Source organism: Haemaphysalis longicornis, unplaced genomic scaffold, assembly GCF_048455015.1.
Source record: "Haemaphysalis longicornis isolate Haplotype H1 unplaced genomic scaffold, Haemaphysalis longicornis Haplotype H1 scaffold_4, whole genome shotgun sequence".
NCBI lineage: Eukaryota > Metazoa > Arthropoda > Arachnida > Ixodida > Ixodidae > Haemaphysalis > Haemaphysalis longicornis.
The window spans coordinates 44193547-44209103 of NW_027526361.1; the positions used below are offsets into that span (position 1 = coordinate 44193547).

General features: G+C 50.2%; 2 protein-coding genes across 4 annotated transcripts in view; one reads left to right on the plus strand and one right to left on the minus strand.

Annotated features, from left to right (window-relative positions):
* The window catches only part of LOC144178612 (coronin-2B-like), a 152396-nt gene that overhangs the window by 86124 nt on the left and 50715 nt on the right, over positions 1–15557 (minus strand). The gene's annotated exons all lie outside the window — the stretch shown is intronic.
* Positions 5704–15557, plus strand: part of LOC144178611 (uncharacterized) — a 145143-nt gene continuing 135289 nt past the window's right edge. Inside the window, exon 1 of the mRNA XM_077706591.1 lies at positions 5704–5966. The gene's annotated coding sequence lies outside the window, so the exon portion shown is untranslated. The remainder of the gene's footprint in view (positions 5967–15557) is intronic.

The window sequence follows — 15557 nt, forward strand, 5'->3', positions numbered from 1 at the left end:
AAAGCGAGGTCGGGCCTCCTCCTGTGAGTGCTGCACGGGACCGAACGGCTTTGAGCCGTGGTCGGTAAAACAGCTACATCAAACGTTAACCAAGCGAAACCAAGACTCAACCAGACTAAGCCAAGCTTTGGCTTTGCATATCTAAGGTTAGCTGAGTTAAGCAGCAGCCATTTTTTAGATGTCCTGAACACCTTCCTTGGTTACACGCGCAGCCATGAGAAAACTACAACAGCGCATCAGCCGTGCTAAACTACGCAGCGGTGCCACCGTATGCATAGGAGGTACATATACCCTGCCTAAAAATAAGACAAAAATATAAAGTACGGGAACCGAAAGGCACGTGTAATCAGCTTAGATTAGGTAACTCGAGCTGGTCTTCGTTAATTACCAACTTCGTTTAAAACTTTCAGGTGTCTGTAAAATCGTACTCCGCTCAAACGTTGTTCGGACATATGTGCTTTGAAAGGTGAGGGGCATAAGCGAAGTAAAATCAGCCCAAGCTTGGTCGCGAAAATTGTGTGCATGCATTTGCGTTCCCTTGTAACAAACGCCCGCACTAACAAGCCACGCATACTGCTAAGCACAAGGTCGCGGGTTCGATTCCCGGACGCGGCGGCCGCTTTTCTGATGGAGGCGAAAAGCAAAAACGCCCGTGTGTTCGAGATTTCGGCGCACGTTAAAGATCCCCAGGTGGTCAAAATTAATCCGGAGCCCTCCACTACGGCGCGCCTCATCGCCTGCGTTGCGTCGGCGCGTTAAAACCCTACAATCAATCAATCAATCAATCAATCAACAAGCCACGCCTATAGCAAAAGCTATCACAGTTATTAATAGTAAGTAGTAAAACGTACTGGGCGTCCATACCTCTATGATGCTAACAAACATAGACGAAATGAAATTCAAACCCACCGCATTAACAAAGGTTGATCGATTGATTGATTGTGGGGTTTAACGCGTCGACGCAACGCACTCGATGAGGCGCGACGTAGTGGAGGGCTCCGGATTAATTTTGACCACCTGGGGATCTTTAACGTGCGCCGAAATCTCGTACACACGGGCGTTTTTGCTTTTCGCCTCCATCAGAAAAGCGGCCGCCGCGGCCGGGAATCGAACCCGCGACCTCGTGCTCAGCAGCGCAACCTCGACAAAGGTGAGCAAGGCTAAAAGCCTGCGCTTACTGCGGTCATCACCCTCGGAAGGCGACCCGTAAAGGCGGCTTTTGTTAACAGGGTAAGGCAGAAACTCGGTTATCACTGCTGGATCTCCACGCAACAGCCTCTGTTAAAAGGCGCTCCAAACCTGCACGACAAGAGGCGTTCACGATACGGACAGCCGTCGGACGCGGTGCGCCACAGAGAGAAACAGGCGGTGGTTCCTCCACATAATGGCAGCAGCGGTGCGTGGAAGAAGGTGAGTCCTTCCGCGGACATGCTTTCGAACATCGGCACGTCCGGCGGACGCGGCTGAGCGCCTCGACGAAGGACGGCGATGCCTGCCACCTCGACGACCACCAAGATCCCCTCTTCTTTTCTTCTACCCTGTACTTTTCGCCGGTACCGTGACCTCCCACGCTGCGCTCCTGACGCGTGCTGATCTCGGCCAGTCAGCGGGGAGCAGTCTTTCCGTCGTGCCTCCCACGATGACGTGTGCCGCCTGTTGCCGCAAACGTTAGTAACCAAGAATTGAGAGCACCGTCAACACTGCGTGTGAGTTCTTATCAGGACACCAATGGACGAAAATGCATACATAAGTAAAGCCGAGATCGTGTCTAGAACTCTGCGTGTGTCCATCCACCTTACAGTCTTCTGCACCCATGAGCGCCGGCAGGAATTTATCTTGAGTTGGCAAACCCGTTACATAGTGTGTGTGTGTGTGGGGGGGGTGGGGGGGTGGGGGGGGGTAGGGGGGGAGCGCAATTGTGCTGGTGTGGCTTGGGAGGTGGGTACAAGATCCCTTTTTGCACCCCTTTACTGACGCCCCAATGTCTGCAGCAGGCCTTTTTGCCCATCAACAACGGTAGTTCGTTGTGCAGGAGAAAAGGAGGCAGGGGAGTGAATTTTTGTCTTCACGTAAATTTTCGTCTTCTTTTATTGCGTTAGTTGCCGTTCTGGGATCCTGCATCCGCGATATATGGGATAGGTGATGTTCGCAGCCAGAGGCAAGCGTATGGGCCATGGGTTGCCAGAAGAAAGGACAGACACACAGGGGACTGCCAAGGACTGATAAAGCGGCAAAGCAAAAAATTTCGGTCAATTACAAATGCCAGCACCTTCATCAATCAATCAATCAATCAATCAGTCAGTCAATCAATCAATCAATCAATCAATCAATCAATCAATCAATCAATCAATCAATCAATCAATCAATCAATCAATCAATCAATCAATCAATTTAGCCAATAATACGTTCCCCTGACGCCTAAGTTCGCACCACCACTGAGTGGTCATCTCAGATGATTTTTGGCCATCACGCTGTTCGCTTTACCTCAGAGCTCTGGTGTCGTCCTCGCCACATTCGAAGATCGACGGCTGCTTCACATTTACCCGGAAAGGCAGGGCGGGCCGGACCGAAATTAACGCGGACTTCCTCGAGATAAATGGCGTCCGGGAACAGAATTGTACACGCAGGGTTTCGTAGAGGTCTGGGATGAAGACGAAGAGACAATAAGCAACGGACATGAAAACGCACTTAACTCCCGGAGAACCCGGAACTTTACGACGTACGGTAGGCGGGTGTGGCCAATCCCCACTGATTCCCCCCAATCTGCACCTCTCCACTACCGAACTCTGTGGGCGAGCACTGAAGAGCACAGGCCTGGACGACCGGCTGCGGCTGGCGCAAAGGCCTGTCGACGGCACCCCGCTTAAGGCGTCTTGGACTGAGGTCACCTCTTAAAATCATCAAACCAAACCTATCCCTTGTCTATTCAATAAACGTCTACTCTCTATCTCTCTCTCTCTCTCTCTCATGAACGGCCCTCGTACGTTCACACATGCACGCATGGGCAAGATTTGCTACGATATCGCTGAACACGTACAGCTCCAAGGAAAGAAATCATTGCACCGTTTCTTAAACCCACGCAATCGATAAGACAAAATTTACGGCTTTTGTCAGTGCGGAACGCTCGGTGGACCTTGCGTGCGCGTTGGCGCTTATATACCCACCCCTTATCACCGCCGTTACCTCTCCGGTGGAAGCACGCGTTTTCGCACCAGGACGCCATAAATCTCCCCCAGTCCACGACAATAAAAGAGCCGCGAAAGAAGGAGTTTCGCCGGGCCACCGAAGCGCGTTGTACGCACGGGGCCGAACGCGCACACAAATGAAGTTGGCATACACCACTTCAGTTCCATACAGCTTCCCGCTTGAGTTCAGAGTATACAGCGTGCGTCTCGAGACCTCTGCGTGTCTATGACGCGGCGACTTGGCTTGGGGTGTGCACCGTAGTCAGTACGATCTATTTTGTCCCTACAGCCATATAACGACAATGTTGCGTGACGGCCTTATCTGGCTATCCGTCCGTCCGTCCGTCCGTCTGTCTGTCTGCGTGCGTGCATGTGCGCGTACGTGCGCGCGCATTATATTATATGTATATTTAAAATTAGGTTCTTACGAACTGGCTCACTTATGCGCCCGGCATCGTTGTAACGCGACACACACGAATACCATACCCCACGCCTTAGTCCTCCGCAATAAGCATTTTATCGTTTAAAAACGTGAACCAAACAATCGATAGCAGAAGAACATGAACTTCCGCATTGTGTGCGGGGAAGAGGGTAAGGAGGGGTGCAGCAGCTATTAACGCTTACGTTACCAATCTATATAAACGTAGAACGTTTAGTTGGAATGGGTGCACCGCGAAGACGAATCATTCACACTTGAGCGGAGGTTCGTCATAGTAATTAATCACTGCTAAGCGAGTATGCATCAGTAGGGGCTGTCGAGTCGAATGCACAATGAAGTAGTTCTGACGTTCTTGTAACCGATCATTTTAGGGAATCCGGCTTCATATTGGAGGCACGTGCGCGCAAGAGCATTACGTTGACTAAGGGCTGAACAGGAAATTTCACAAGGCTGCAGCAAGGTTGCTGCCGGCTTTTGTAGTTCCGCTTCGGTAGCCCTCCTTCAGACGTTGGCACCAAGAGATAGCGCAACTCTCACGGACGTCACAGCCACGGGTTACTACTCGGTTGAGCCTCCCGCTCGCCACGACGGTGAATTGGCTCCAACTGATCAGCCGGTGACCACTCAGCGCCGGCTGTCTAAAGCGAGCGTTGGTCAGAGACAGGTAGAAAAGCTGGGGGTTTGGTGGCATACACCCTTGCTTATGCTACTCCGGTGAACGACGATTAAAGACGGTGGGGTGCGGGGAAGAGAGAGAAGGGTCAAAACGACTTTCAGGGGGATGCCTTCGCCGTTTTTTGTTACGAGATTCGTTTCGCTCTTCACAGCTCGTATTACGCTCAGTAGTAGTTCACCATTATCATCATCAACAACCTTTCGTGTTCACTGAAGGACGAAGGCCTCTCCCAAAGATTTCCGTTGCCACTTCCATCGAGTCCTTTCTTTGCCCCTACGAGTTTTGTTATTTAATCACTCCGCCAAGTCCGTGGTACTTCCCTAATTCATTTACGGTCCATTGGAAGCCATTCCGCTCAACGAATGGTCCACCGGTTGTCCTTCACACGCGTGACGTGCCCTTCCCAACACAGGCGCATAGTTGACGTGCCGTAAATAGCAGGGGCGCTCGTTTCCTCATCTGGTCGACCTTTCGCTCGTCCAAGATCAGCGTCCTTCGCGCAGTCAAGTTCCCCTAAACCACGCTCCTGGATCGCCGACGCTGTCCACCCAATCTCTACGGGCGTCATTCCGCGTCGACAGGTTCCGCTCCCTTTCGATTACGAGCAACCCGCGAAGTGTTCGAGGCTCAGGAGGCGTATGGCGCGCCGCGCAGCACACCGAAGCCGTCAGGTTGAAAAGCAAACCGGCACGCCCACGCGGCCGCGTGACACGTAACATCACGCCACCGCCGTAGACAACACAGAGGCGACTCCGCTATCAGCGTGGCGCAGTAGCGCGGACGGGGGTGCACTCGTGTAACCCTTTTCCCGGCGGCGGGTCACACTGAGTGCGGGGGACGGAGCAGACGCTCGTAGGCACGCGCGTAGCAGCGCCCCTCACGCAACAACTGTCCTAACAATCGGCGGCAGCGTGTCGGGAAGCGGAAGGCGCGGCGCAATCACGGGCCGCGCAGCTGGTCGGCCGGGAATCAGCAGCCAGCCAGCGAGGCGCCGGAGACCACGTGCAACGCGGCCGCTGACCTTACTTCGAGCGCGCCACTGCGCCGTAGCTTGATGCGCGGTCACGCTGCCGGTCGCGCGCGAGCCGCCCAGCACGCACGCATCTTGCTTGCGCGTGGGCAGTGGGCTCCATTCTGCAGTAACGGCGCGGGCCATTGTAAGACAGGCCATCCTTCCCCGCAGCACGGAGTAGCAACAGGGGCCGGACACTTCGGCTAGTTTCGGTATTGGAAATAAAGTGTCGCCATGACGCTGGTAGACAAGCGAAAATGCAACAAATTTTGCATATGTGGCATTTTTTGGCCTACACACGCAGCAATAAAGTATAGAAATCAAACGTGTTCTTGCCTATTTTCTTTTTGTACACTATATTTATTTATTTATTTATTCGCTTCATTCGTTGTGCCGACGGGCGGCGCTTTCGCTGTTATCTCTTCTCCTGCCATCCTGTTTTTCTGCTCCTGCCGCTTTCACTGCGTGTGTGCACGTGTAGAAGTTTTGTAGTATGCCTTGAAGGTAAAAATTTTGGTGTCGGTGAGTGTGAACGGGCTAAAAATGTCAGAGAAACCGAGAAAATTTCACAAGGCATGCTGCGCTATTGCGTGGTGCGAAAACTCGGGGAGGAACAGCGCAGCGAAATTTTTTTCGCTTCCCAGCAGACGGCAGGTAAGCACACTTTTTATTCAGTCTAAAGTATCAAGAAGCAAGAGCTATCCTTATCAAAAAAGCTGTAGGGCGAACCGAAAAATCTCCCGCTGTTGCTTTACAGTGAATCTCTTTTTGTTTGGTACAACGCATTTTTCAGTAAAGTTGTAAGCATGTGAAGCTACTTGTCGACAGTCTCTAGTTTTAGCATATCGTTACCGGGTTTGCGTTACCGTTTCCCGTGTTACCGGAAGCTGGCGACGGTGAAGCCTGTGCCGGTAAGTTACCGTTCGCGGTAACTCTCGCGCTGCGCAGTCTACTCCCGCAAACACGGTAAACGGTAACGTAAACACGGTAACGATATGCTAAAACTGCCTAGTTTCTCATGAGCCGATTGATGCCAGCGGACACGCAGACGGGAATTTCGCTTCGGTATCGGTACGGTGCGCGGTTGCTCTTCATTTTTTTTAGGGGCGAAGCCTCTTAGGGGCCGGGGGTGTTGGCGTCTCCTGTCGTCGTCGTCGTAATTGTCGTTCATCTCTTGTAGTCACAGTACTAAAATACCGGGAAACTCGTTCACGCCTCGCGCTAGAACGTAACGTGTACTAAAAAAAACACCGGGACACTCGTTTACGGCTCGCACTGGAGCGCTTCGTAACGCGTACTAAAAGAACACGGGGACACTCGTTTACGCCTCGCGATGGAGAGCTTCGTGCTTCAAAGACAAGATACTTTTACAGCAAAGCTGTATACCTCTACTACCCAACGGTTTGGCAAGGACTCCAAGGCGTCAAGAACACACTAATACACTGCATTCCGCCTACAACTGACACTTCAAACAAAATTCCGAGCATTGGCAAGTGTCGTGTGTGTGCTTGTGGGCTCTCCGGATAGTAAGAAGCCGTGTCAAGTGTGCGTGGGGATGTCACGCATGGCGACGCAGGCACAACGTGAGAAAGAAGTACGCCCCATAACAAACCAGCGACAGCTTTCGCTGTCGAATAGATGATACGACGGTGTTCTCTAAAGTCGCCTTTATTCGCGCGGAAGTTTTTTTCGATCGCGTAGCGGCAGCGTGCGGAACGAGCATAACAGCCGAGGCTGACAGTAACGAACACCGTTGGTCATCGACAGTGAGGGCACGATCTATCACGAGGCTGCCGTATGCGCGTGCGTATGCGCGTGTTATACACTGTTGCGTGAAGGACACGTAGGTCGTTTATCACGGTGGGAGCGGCTGAACTCCTCGCTGCGCGGCAGCCTTCTTATTTAGCGCAACGCAATCATCTTCGTGGAGCCGTTAATCACACCTGATGACTGGAGTGGCGTGTCACGCGTGCTTTACCGGTCTTTAACGCTGCAGACCCGGTCGGCTGAAATACGAGTGAAAATTGATTTGACGATGTCACTTTTACACACGAATTATTTTGTTAAAACGGTGACTTCATAAAATGAAGAAAGTATTAAGCCTAGGCGGAACTGCAGAGAATGCTTAACTTGCTCGTTAACTGTGGAAATTCGTAAAATTTGGTTTCGTAAATTGGAGAATCGATGAATTTATTCGCAAACATATTGACGGCGGTTGACATTGTTGACGGTCATCTCGGAACAAGATGTTGATGGCGAGTGACAAAATATAATGTGTGAGTGGAATCAATATCAGTAAGAGTAATTAGCACCGAACGCTGTCAATGAAGCGAAATAAAAAAAAAACGAAATAGTAATGTCACCGCTTCCGTCTGTTTACAATGATATAGATGCGAAAAAACTTACACCAGAGGGTATGTAGATCACAAGCCTGGAAAATCAGTTTATCCAAAGTACCTAAACTCAGCCCGTAAAAGTCTACCAGGGCCAGGTGAAAAAGGCTGAGGAGGTGAATCAAGCTGATCGCACATAAACCCCAGCGCGCTCTCACTCATGCGCGGTGAAGGTTCACTTGCGAAACGGACACTTTATTATCAAGCGATCGCAGGCTGCAGTGTCCACTGACTATAAAAGACTACACGGTGGCGCTTCTACTCGTTAGGTTTCGGTTTAGCGTGAAAGCGACGGTACATCGGCCATGCATCCGAAGATACTTGCATTAGAATGCAAGCAAACCAGTACGCTTTCTGTATTAAACCATAAACGATGCAACTTTATAGGCAACAACAGGTGTGAAGTATCTGCATCGGGAGAATTTCAGGGCATATCCAAATTAGATGGCGTAATGCAGCCGGTCTTTTTGTAGCAGAGTGGGAATAGCGAGTGGTGGATTGGGGGCATACAACTTGCGAACCATTCCAAGGGCGTGGGCGGCGTTTACGAATTTTTGATATTCTGGGTGTAGCCAAGGGTAGCCAAACCGAACAGCTCAGCTTACACTCGCGACAGGGCTTGCTCCCTGACACGGGAGCATTTAAATGAATAGAGTGTGGCCTACGTGCGACCATAGTTGAAGACACTGCGGTCACCAAACTTCAGGGTTGATACTGAAAACATGAATCTCCTCAATCAGCCCCTCTTCAAGACACCATTCTAGTGTTTCATTTGCCGCTGGTACCGCCTAATGACCCTTACTCACGCGAACACATTTCTTTCCGACACCTGGTTACATGTTGGGCCACTTTTCTTACGGCACTCACCGATAAAACGCTACAGGAAAAAGCAGAGCGAAAGCGCCGCAGCCGCTCTACTGTCACGGAGATCACAGTCTCTGGGGAGAAAAACACCGCCGCGAGCCTTTTCGATACGCGCCTTCGCTTAAGGATGCGCGGCACACCGAGCGGCAGGAGCCTGCCTGATCGCGCTCATACGTGTGGCTCGGACCGAAAAAGCGTGAGCACGCCAGGCGTCGAAACAGCAGTGGCGGCTTCGCAGGAAAGGAACTGCGGGGAAGAAAGCGCCTCGTCTCCCAGCTGTAACGACGTACTCTGCTCATTTCCCACGCTCTCCTTATCGCGGCGCCTCGGGGGAGGAACGCTTACTTCCGGCCTGCATCAACGCGAGATTCGCTCCTTCGCGACCACATGTATCGAGCATCTCGGACGGTCGGTGGCGGCTGGCGCCGTTTCCCCGTATAGACACACTTCTCCCCGCTAAGTACATAGGGGGAACTGTTCGTAGCCACGTGCGTGTTTACAACCTGTATGTATACAGTGAAGCTGAACGCGGATAAATAGTTCCTGTATTTGTTCAACATACAAAATATGCAATGCTTACAAAAATCGGCATACTGTCCCACGTATGTCATGCGAGCATTCAGCATTAGCTTTACTTGTGACTTGTGCTTCCTTCACCACAACTTGTGATGAATTGGCGTTAGATTTCTAACTTAATGTTATAAACAGAATTCGCTGGTAACTCCGTATTGCTGCCTTCACTACAGCATACGTGTGCGTGCTGTGAAGCACCCTTTAAAGGCAGGCCTCGATTATGATGGCACGCACAGACGACCGACGTCTTGCTCATACCTGTATTAACGCTCTGAAATCCCGCTACTCGAAGGTTGCAGGATGGGCACGTGATGGGCGCTTACGTGGCGGTGATAGTGATGCCACTAGAAGTGTTCACTCCTACTCCTCAGCGAAATCTCGGGTTTAGCTCGTCAACGCTCATTAATTGAATGAAAACTATAAAGGCGATACCAAATGATATTTGAATAATAAATGAGGAAAATTTTCTTTCTTTCTTTTTTGCTTTCGTTCTTTGTCGTACCCCTGTCCTGTTTTGTCCATTGTTTTCCTGCTACCTATGCCCTGTGGCAAAATGGCGCAATAAAAAAAATTAGGAAATTATTACTACTAAGACGCAAATTAAAACGTTGATCCCAATAATGATAATAATGATGGTGATTGCATCCAGTATACAGGAACGACCTTGTACGTGCTTTCTCTTAAGCCAGCCAGCGACCTGGACGGGTCGGGGAAGACGGCAGGGAGCGCCCAACAGTGTGGCAAGCCTGAAACACAGGCGCAAAGGCATCATCAGGGTATGAAGCGAGCCACGGACAGCTCGACGACGTGTGTACGAGAAACAGCCGGTCTGCCCGCGCGCTGTGCCTCGGTGGGAACGTCCTCGTGAGAGTCCCGACGTCACGTGTCCGGGGACGCACGAGTCCCTATTGGAGGGTCCCCCGCCCGAGGTCCTTGCACCAGCCCCGCCGATGACAGCCGCCCACGTACCCATGCGGCTGTTGTCGCCGCTCACGCAGGGCCGCATCGCTTGTTTTCGCCGGTGAAGTTCCACCACGACCAAGCGACCTACCATCTGGCAGCTGCGCTTCTCAAGGTTGGATCACGAATTCGCCTAGCCGAATGACACCCCACTCGTCTTCTTTTTCTCGGCTTCGACGTTCATCTATCCCTCGAGAAAAGAGCACGGCGTTGAGTAAATAAATAACACATCAGAAGCGTATCATAGTAGAGTAAAACTGTTAACGAGGTGAGCTTATGTCTTGTGCATGGGTTTTAAAAGTATGCAGTATATAATAACTATCCGACGGCAGCTTGAAAAAAAATATTAATGAACCAACAATCGAGCGAGTTTCTTCTTTATACCGAAATCTACCCGGTTTCCACGGGTCTGTATATCTCTTTTATCAACCTCTAACGCGGTGATAATTAAGGAACGTTCAAAAGGACGTCGCGATTACTAAATTGACAGACCACACGTTTATTTACATGTGCACCTTGTCGTAATTATTAACTGTTCTTGTTGAAGCCGCGGATCTGACTCTCCACAATACATTCCGCAGAAAAATTCGTGTCAGCAGCCAAAGAAAGCGGACATGCAGGCAGAATCATATCCTGGTCCTATGCCAGAATGGAGTCCGCTTACAATTGTTACACCTAAAAAATTAATATTCGCCTGTAACGAACGAAGGCTGAACGACCACGACAGTAGTCACGAGTGCACAGAAGCAGAGAAACACGCTCTTATTGCCTACGTTAGCCGAATAAATCTTTGCTCAGATCCTTGCTATTTGCCGAACTGTACTACCTGCTGTTCATGCCCCGCCATAGCCGCAGCACACATTACAATTATGACGAGGATAAAAGCAAGCTGCTCAAAGACCTACAGGACAAATATCTACAAACAGAAAAGGGAACACACCCACCCATGAAGGAATACACGGAAATTCCTAATGAAGATCTCGATCGACTTTTTACAATCTCTGAATTGTGGGCAGCCATAGATTCAAGTAACAAGAAAATTGCACCAGGAGAAGACGCCATTACGTATAAGCTGCTATCAAATATGTGTAGCCGGACAGCAACAGAGCTACTGCAACATGTAAACACGGCGTGGAAAACAGGAACATTACCGAAAGAATACAACACGGCAAACATCAAATTCATTCATAAACCTGGCAAATCACCATCCACGCAGAACCTAAGACCTATATCCCTAACATCATGTGTAGGAAAGGTAATGGAGAGGATGGTCCGGCAGCGTCTTCAGAAACACCTGGAGGCCACAGAGCAGGTGCCGGCCACCATGTTTGGCTTTAGGAAACATCTAGGCACGCAAGACGTCGTGATCCACCTGAATGAGCTGGTGGTTAAACAGGCGACAAGAGCAAGGCCGAGGGCCATCCTCGCACTCGACTTGAAGGGGGCCTTCGATAATGCAACACACGCCAGTATCCTACGTAGCCTAAACGCAACAAAGTGCGGACAAAGAACCTTTAACTACATCAAGAGCTTCCTGGAAGACAGAACCGCAGTCATCACCATCTGAAAAGCACAATTGGACCCAACAACATTAGGAGAGCGGGGCACACCTCAAGGATCCGTCATCTCGCCCCTGCTATTCAACCGAGCTCTTCTGCCCCTGCCGAAGCTCCTGGGACAGATCGACGGCCTAGATCACGCTTTCTACGCCGATGATATTACGGTGTGGACGAGCAGAGCAGGATCTAAGGGGTGGATGGAGGAAACTCTGCAGACAGCAGCGACGACGGTGCACGAATACGCCAAGTCGTGCGGCCTGAGCTGTGCCCCCAAAAGTCCAAGCTCTTAGTAGTCCAGCCTGGCGCCAGCAAAAAGACCACAAGCCAGATCACGGTGCAAGTGGATGGAATCGAGATCAAGCCAATACAACAATGTCGAATACTGGGGCTACTGCTCAGGAGCGACGGTAGAGCAGACGCGGCCGTATCCAAGATCTTAACTTCAGCTGAACAAGTCATCGGCATGCTGCGACGAGTGGCCAGGAGAAACAGGGGAATCAAGGAGGATGACGCGGTACGCTTGGTCCAAGCTTTCATAATATCTAGGATCATATACTCTGCACCATACCTCCAAATGACCAAAACTCAGAAAGATAAAATCGACACCACTATTAGGAAAGCCACTAAACAAGCTCTGGGGCTTCCCATCTGCATATCCACCAAGAGACTGTACGATATGGGAGTACACAACACTTTGGACGAGCTCGTGGAGGCGCACCTCTCAGGCCAAAGAATGCGTCTCAGCAGCACCGAGCACGGCAGGAGAATCCTCCAAAAGATCGGATGGAAATCAGAGCCTACACCGACAAACTCGCCCATAACCGACAAATGGCGGGACACAATCATGACGAAACACCCCTTCCACGCAACATGACACCGCGGGAGAAGATGAAGAAAGACGGGAATAAAGAGCAAGAGCCCTAGAAACTAGACTAGAAGACAGCCCCCCCCCCCCCCCCCTTCGTCCTCTATACAGACGCATCAACAGTACACGGAAGTGACAAGGCGGCAACAGCAGTAACAACCAAACACAACATAGTCAACGCAGCATCAATCAGGACCAAATAAATCAATATAGCGGAAGAAGCAGATATCACCATGACATTACTCCACACAGGAGTGAGGACAGTGGTCACCGATAGCAAGAAAGCGTACAGTAACTATGGAGGAGGAGTGATCTCCTCATTGGCAGCTAGAATCTTAAGAAGCAGGAAGCCACAAGAGAACGCGGTAGAGCTCATATGGGCCCCCTCACACTCCTCGTTAGTCCACTACACAGTCGCTGACTACCACGCCCGAGAGATGGCACGGCGGCCGGTCACACGAGAGGGAACACCCAGACGCGCCGACACCCGAAACCTGTTACAAAGAGATCATTTCCGTGTACCGGGAGAATAGACAGACACTTCCAGAGCCCCACCGGTCGCTAACTAGGGTAGATCAATCAATACTAAGACGAATCCAAGGAGGCTCATTAGCACACCCAACCCTAATGCACCGTATGCACCCAGAGCAGTACAAGGACACATGCCCTTTCTGCCAGCAAGCAAAAGGAACGCTATGTCACGTAGTTGCTGAATGCACCTCGCTAAAATCACCACTACCCGTCATACCAACCCCCTCCCCCCACCCCAAAAGAGCGATGGGAGATCCTCAGGTCCAGCCCCTCCATCAACATCCACAAGGCCATAGTGGCCCGAGGACGGGAGGTGCTGGCCTGGTTTGGGCCCCGAGAAGAAGGGACCACCCCCATCGGCGGCCGCCTTGAGGCAGCCACTCTTGTCAAATAATGTTATACCTACCTACCTACCTACCTACCTCGAACTCTGCGTTATTTGACCATCAATTTGGATTTCCTCCTTGTTAAAATAAACGAATGTTCAGTAATCGGTTTCCTGGTTCAAGCAGCGGGTTCATTCGAGTGTATCCGCATCCATCTTCCAGATATGTCAATCTTCACTCTTATGTCAATCTCTTTCTCAGAGAAGGTTCGTTCACGCGAGTGGCGTATGCCCTCTATTACATTAGGCCAGGCGGCTTCAGCCACCTTGTATCCGAGTTATGCGAGCCTGGCAGGCACGAGTGCGGCATCCTGCTCATCCATACAGAGCTTAAGAACTGAGGTGCTGTCCGCATCAATCACCATTTGTCCTTCACCGTCTTACGTGCACATGTTACCCAATACTCATTACTATCTTTTCTATGTTCTTTTTTGGCCTTCTCACTACAGAGACGGCGATCGGCCCTGTCTCGAAAGAAGAACCTGACTTCTCACCCTCCTTGCTCTCGGGGACCTCTACGCAGAGATAAGGTTGCTGTTTTGATCGAACGTCGGAAATGTTGGAGGGTGGACGCTAACGAGGAGTGGAGTGGGAGTGTAGCTGGCCAGACCAGGATGTAATGACCTCCGGGTCGTGGTTCTAACACGCGAAAAATGAGCGGAAGACATACGCATAAGCGATGCATAAACTGCATTGTTATATACAGCTCATTTGTCCATACCCGTATACGGCAGAAATCAGTAGACCGCGTTGGATACTGCGGCTAGAGCGGTCGCGTGCACTGTTGGTTCATTGTTGCGTCCGCTTCCGGTACCACCAAACTGGCTTCTTGCAAGAACGAATTTGTATTATATGGCACCGGCTTGCTGAAGAAAAGAGTATGCTGTCACTACGACAGTCACTACGAGTATACGACGGTCCCTATTGCTGGGGTAACAGCTAGTAATCAAGGTACCGTATCACCCCGTCAAATTTTTTCGGCCAGGTGTTTATGGCGTTTTTGTGCTTTACACTTCACAAAGCGGACAAAAATTTCACTGAGCAAAACATCGCTCTCTTGCTCGGCGGCAATGTGCGCAATAATACGACTAAAAACAGCGCTAAGCGAGGACAGAGAAAGGAATTCACTAAAACTAGCTACTAGGTGAGACGCCCAATTTAGCCCGAACTTTGGTTGTCCAAGCGAATGAACGCGAGTGTAAGTCTACACTCTACACAAGCAAGAAAAAAAGGGGGTTTCTCATAACCTAACTGGACGCGCGCGTTATAAAAATGAGACCACGACTCTACTCCACTTTCATGGGATTATGATGGGAATGGGAAGGAGCACGGGATAATGTCCATGAAGTAGTAAGCATGCAAGTAAGTATTCGTGGCGGTCCATGACGCTTATGTGGGGCCCACATAAGCGTATATATATATATATATATATATATATATATATATATATATATATATATATATATATATATATATATATATATATAGCGAAACAGAATAGGAAATGAGGGACTTGTTGAATTAAGACAGAAATAAGGGTTGGCAGTCAAGAATGCGAAGGAGAGCAATAGAATGTGGTAGGTCATTTATGATCGTTGAAACAGATAAAGAATTTTGAAAGGCAGAAAGAAAGTGGAGAACCGCCCCGCCGGTAGCGTAGTGGTCATCGCTCCAGACGCGTACTCTGGAGGTCGTATTTCAACGACCTGTTTCAACGATAATAAATGACCTACCACATTCTCCCCTTTGCTCTCCTTGGAATTCTTGACTGCCAACCCTTATATATATATATATATATATAGAAATAAGGGTTGGCAGTCGAGAAAACCTCGGAAAGCAAAGGGGAGGATGTGGTAGGTCATTAAAACAGATTAAGAATTTGGAAAGAAAGAAAGAAAGTGAAGAAAAAATGCCCGCCAGGTGGGATCCGAACCCACGACCTCCAGAATACCGGTCTGGTGCGATAACCACTACGCTACCGGCGGGGCGATTTTCCCATTCACTTTCTGGGGTATTTATGTTAGGTATGTTTGTTTCCTGTGCTTGGGGGTGGTAGCCAGCGCCATTCGGTGGTAGCCAGTGGTAGTCAGCGCCATTTTTTTCTTCACTTTCTTT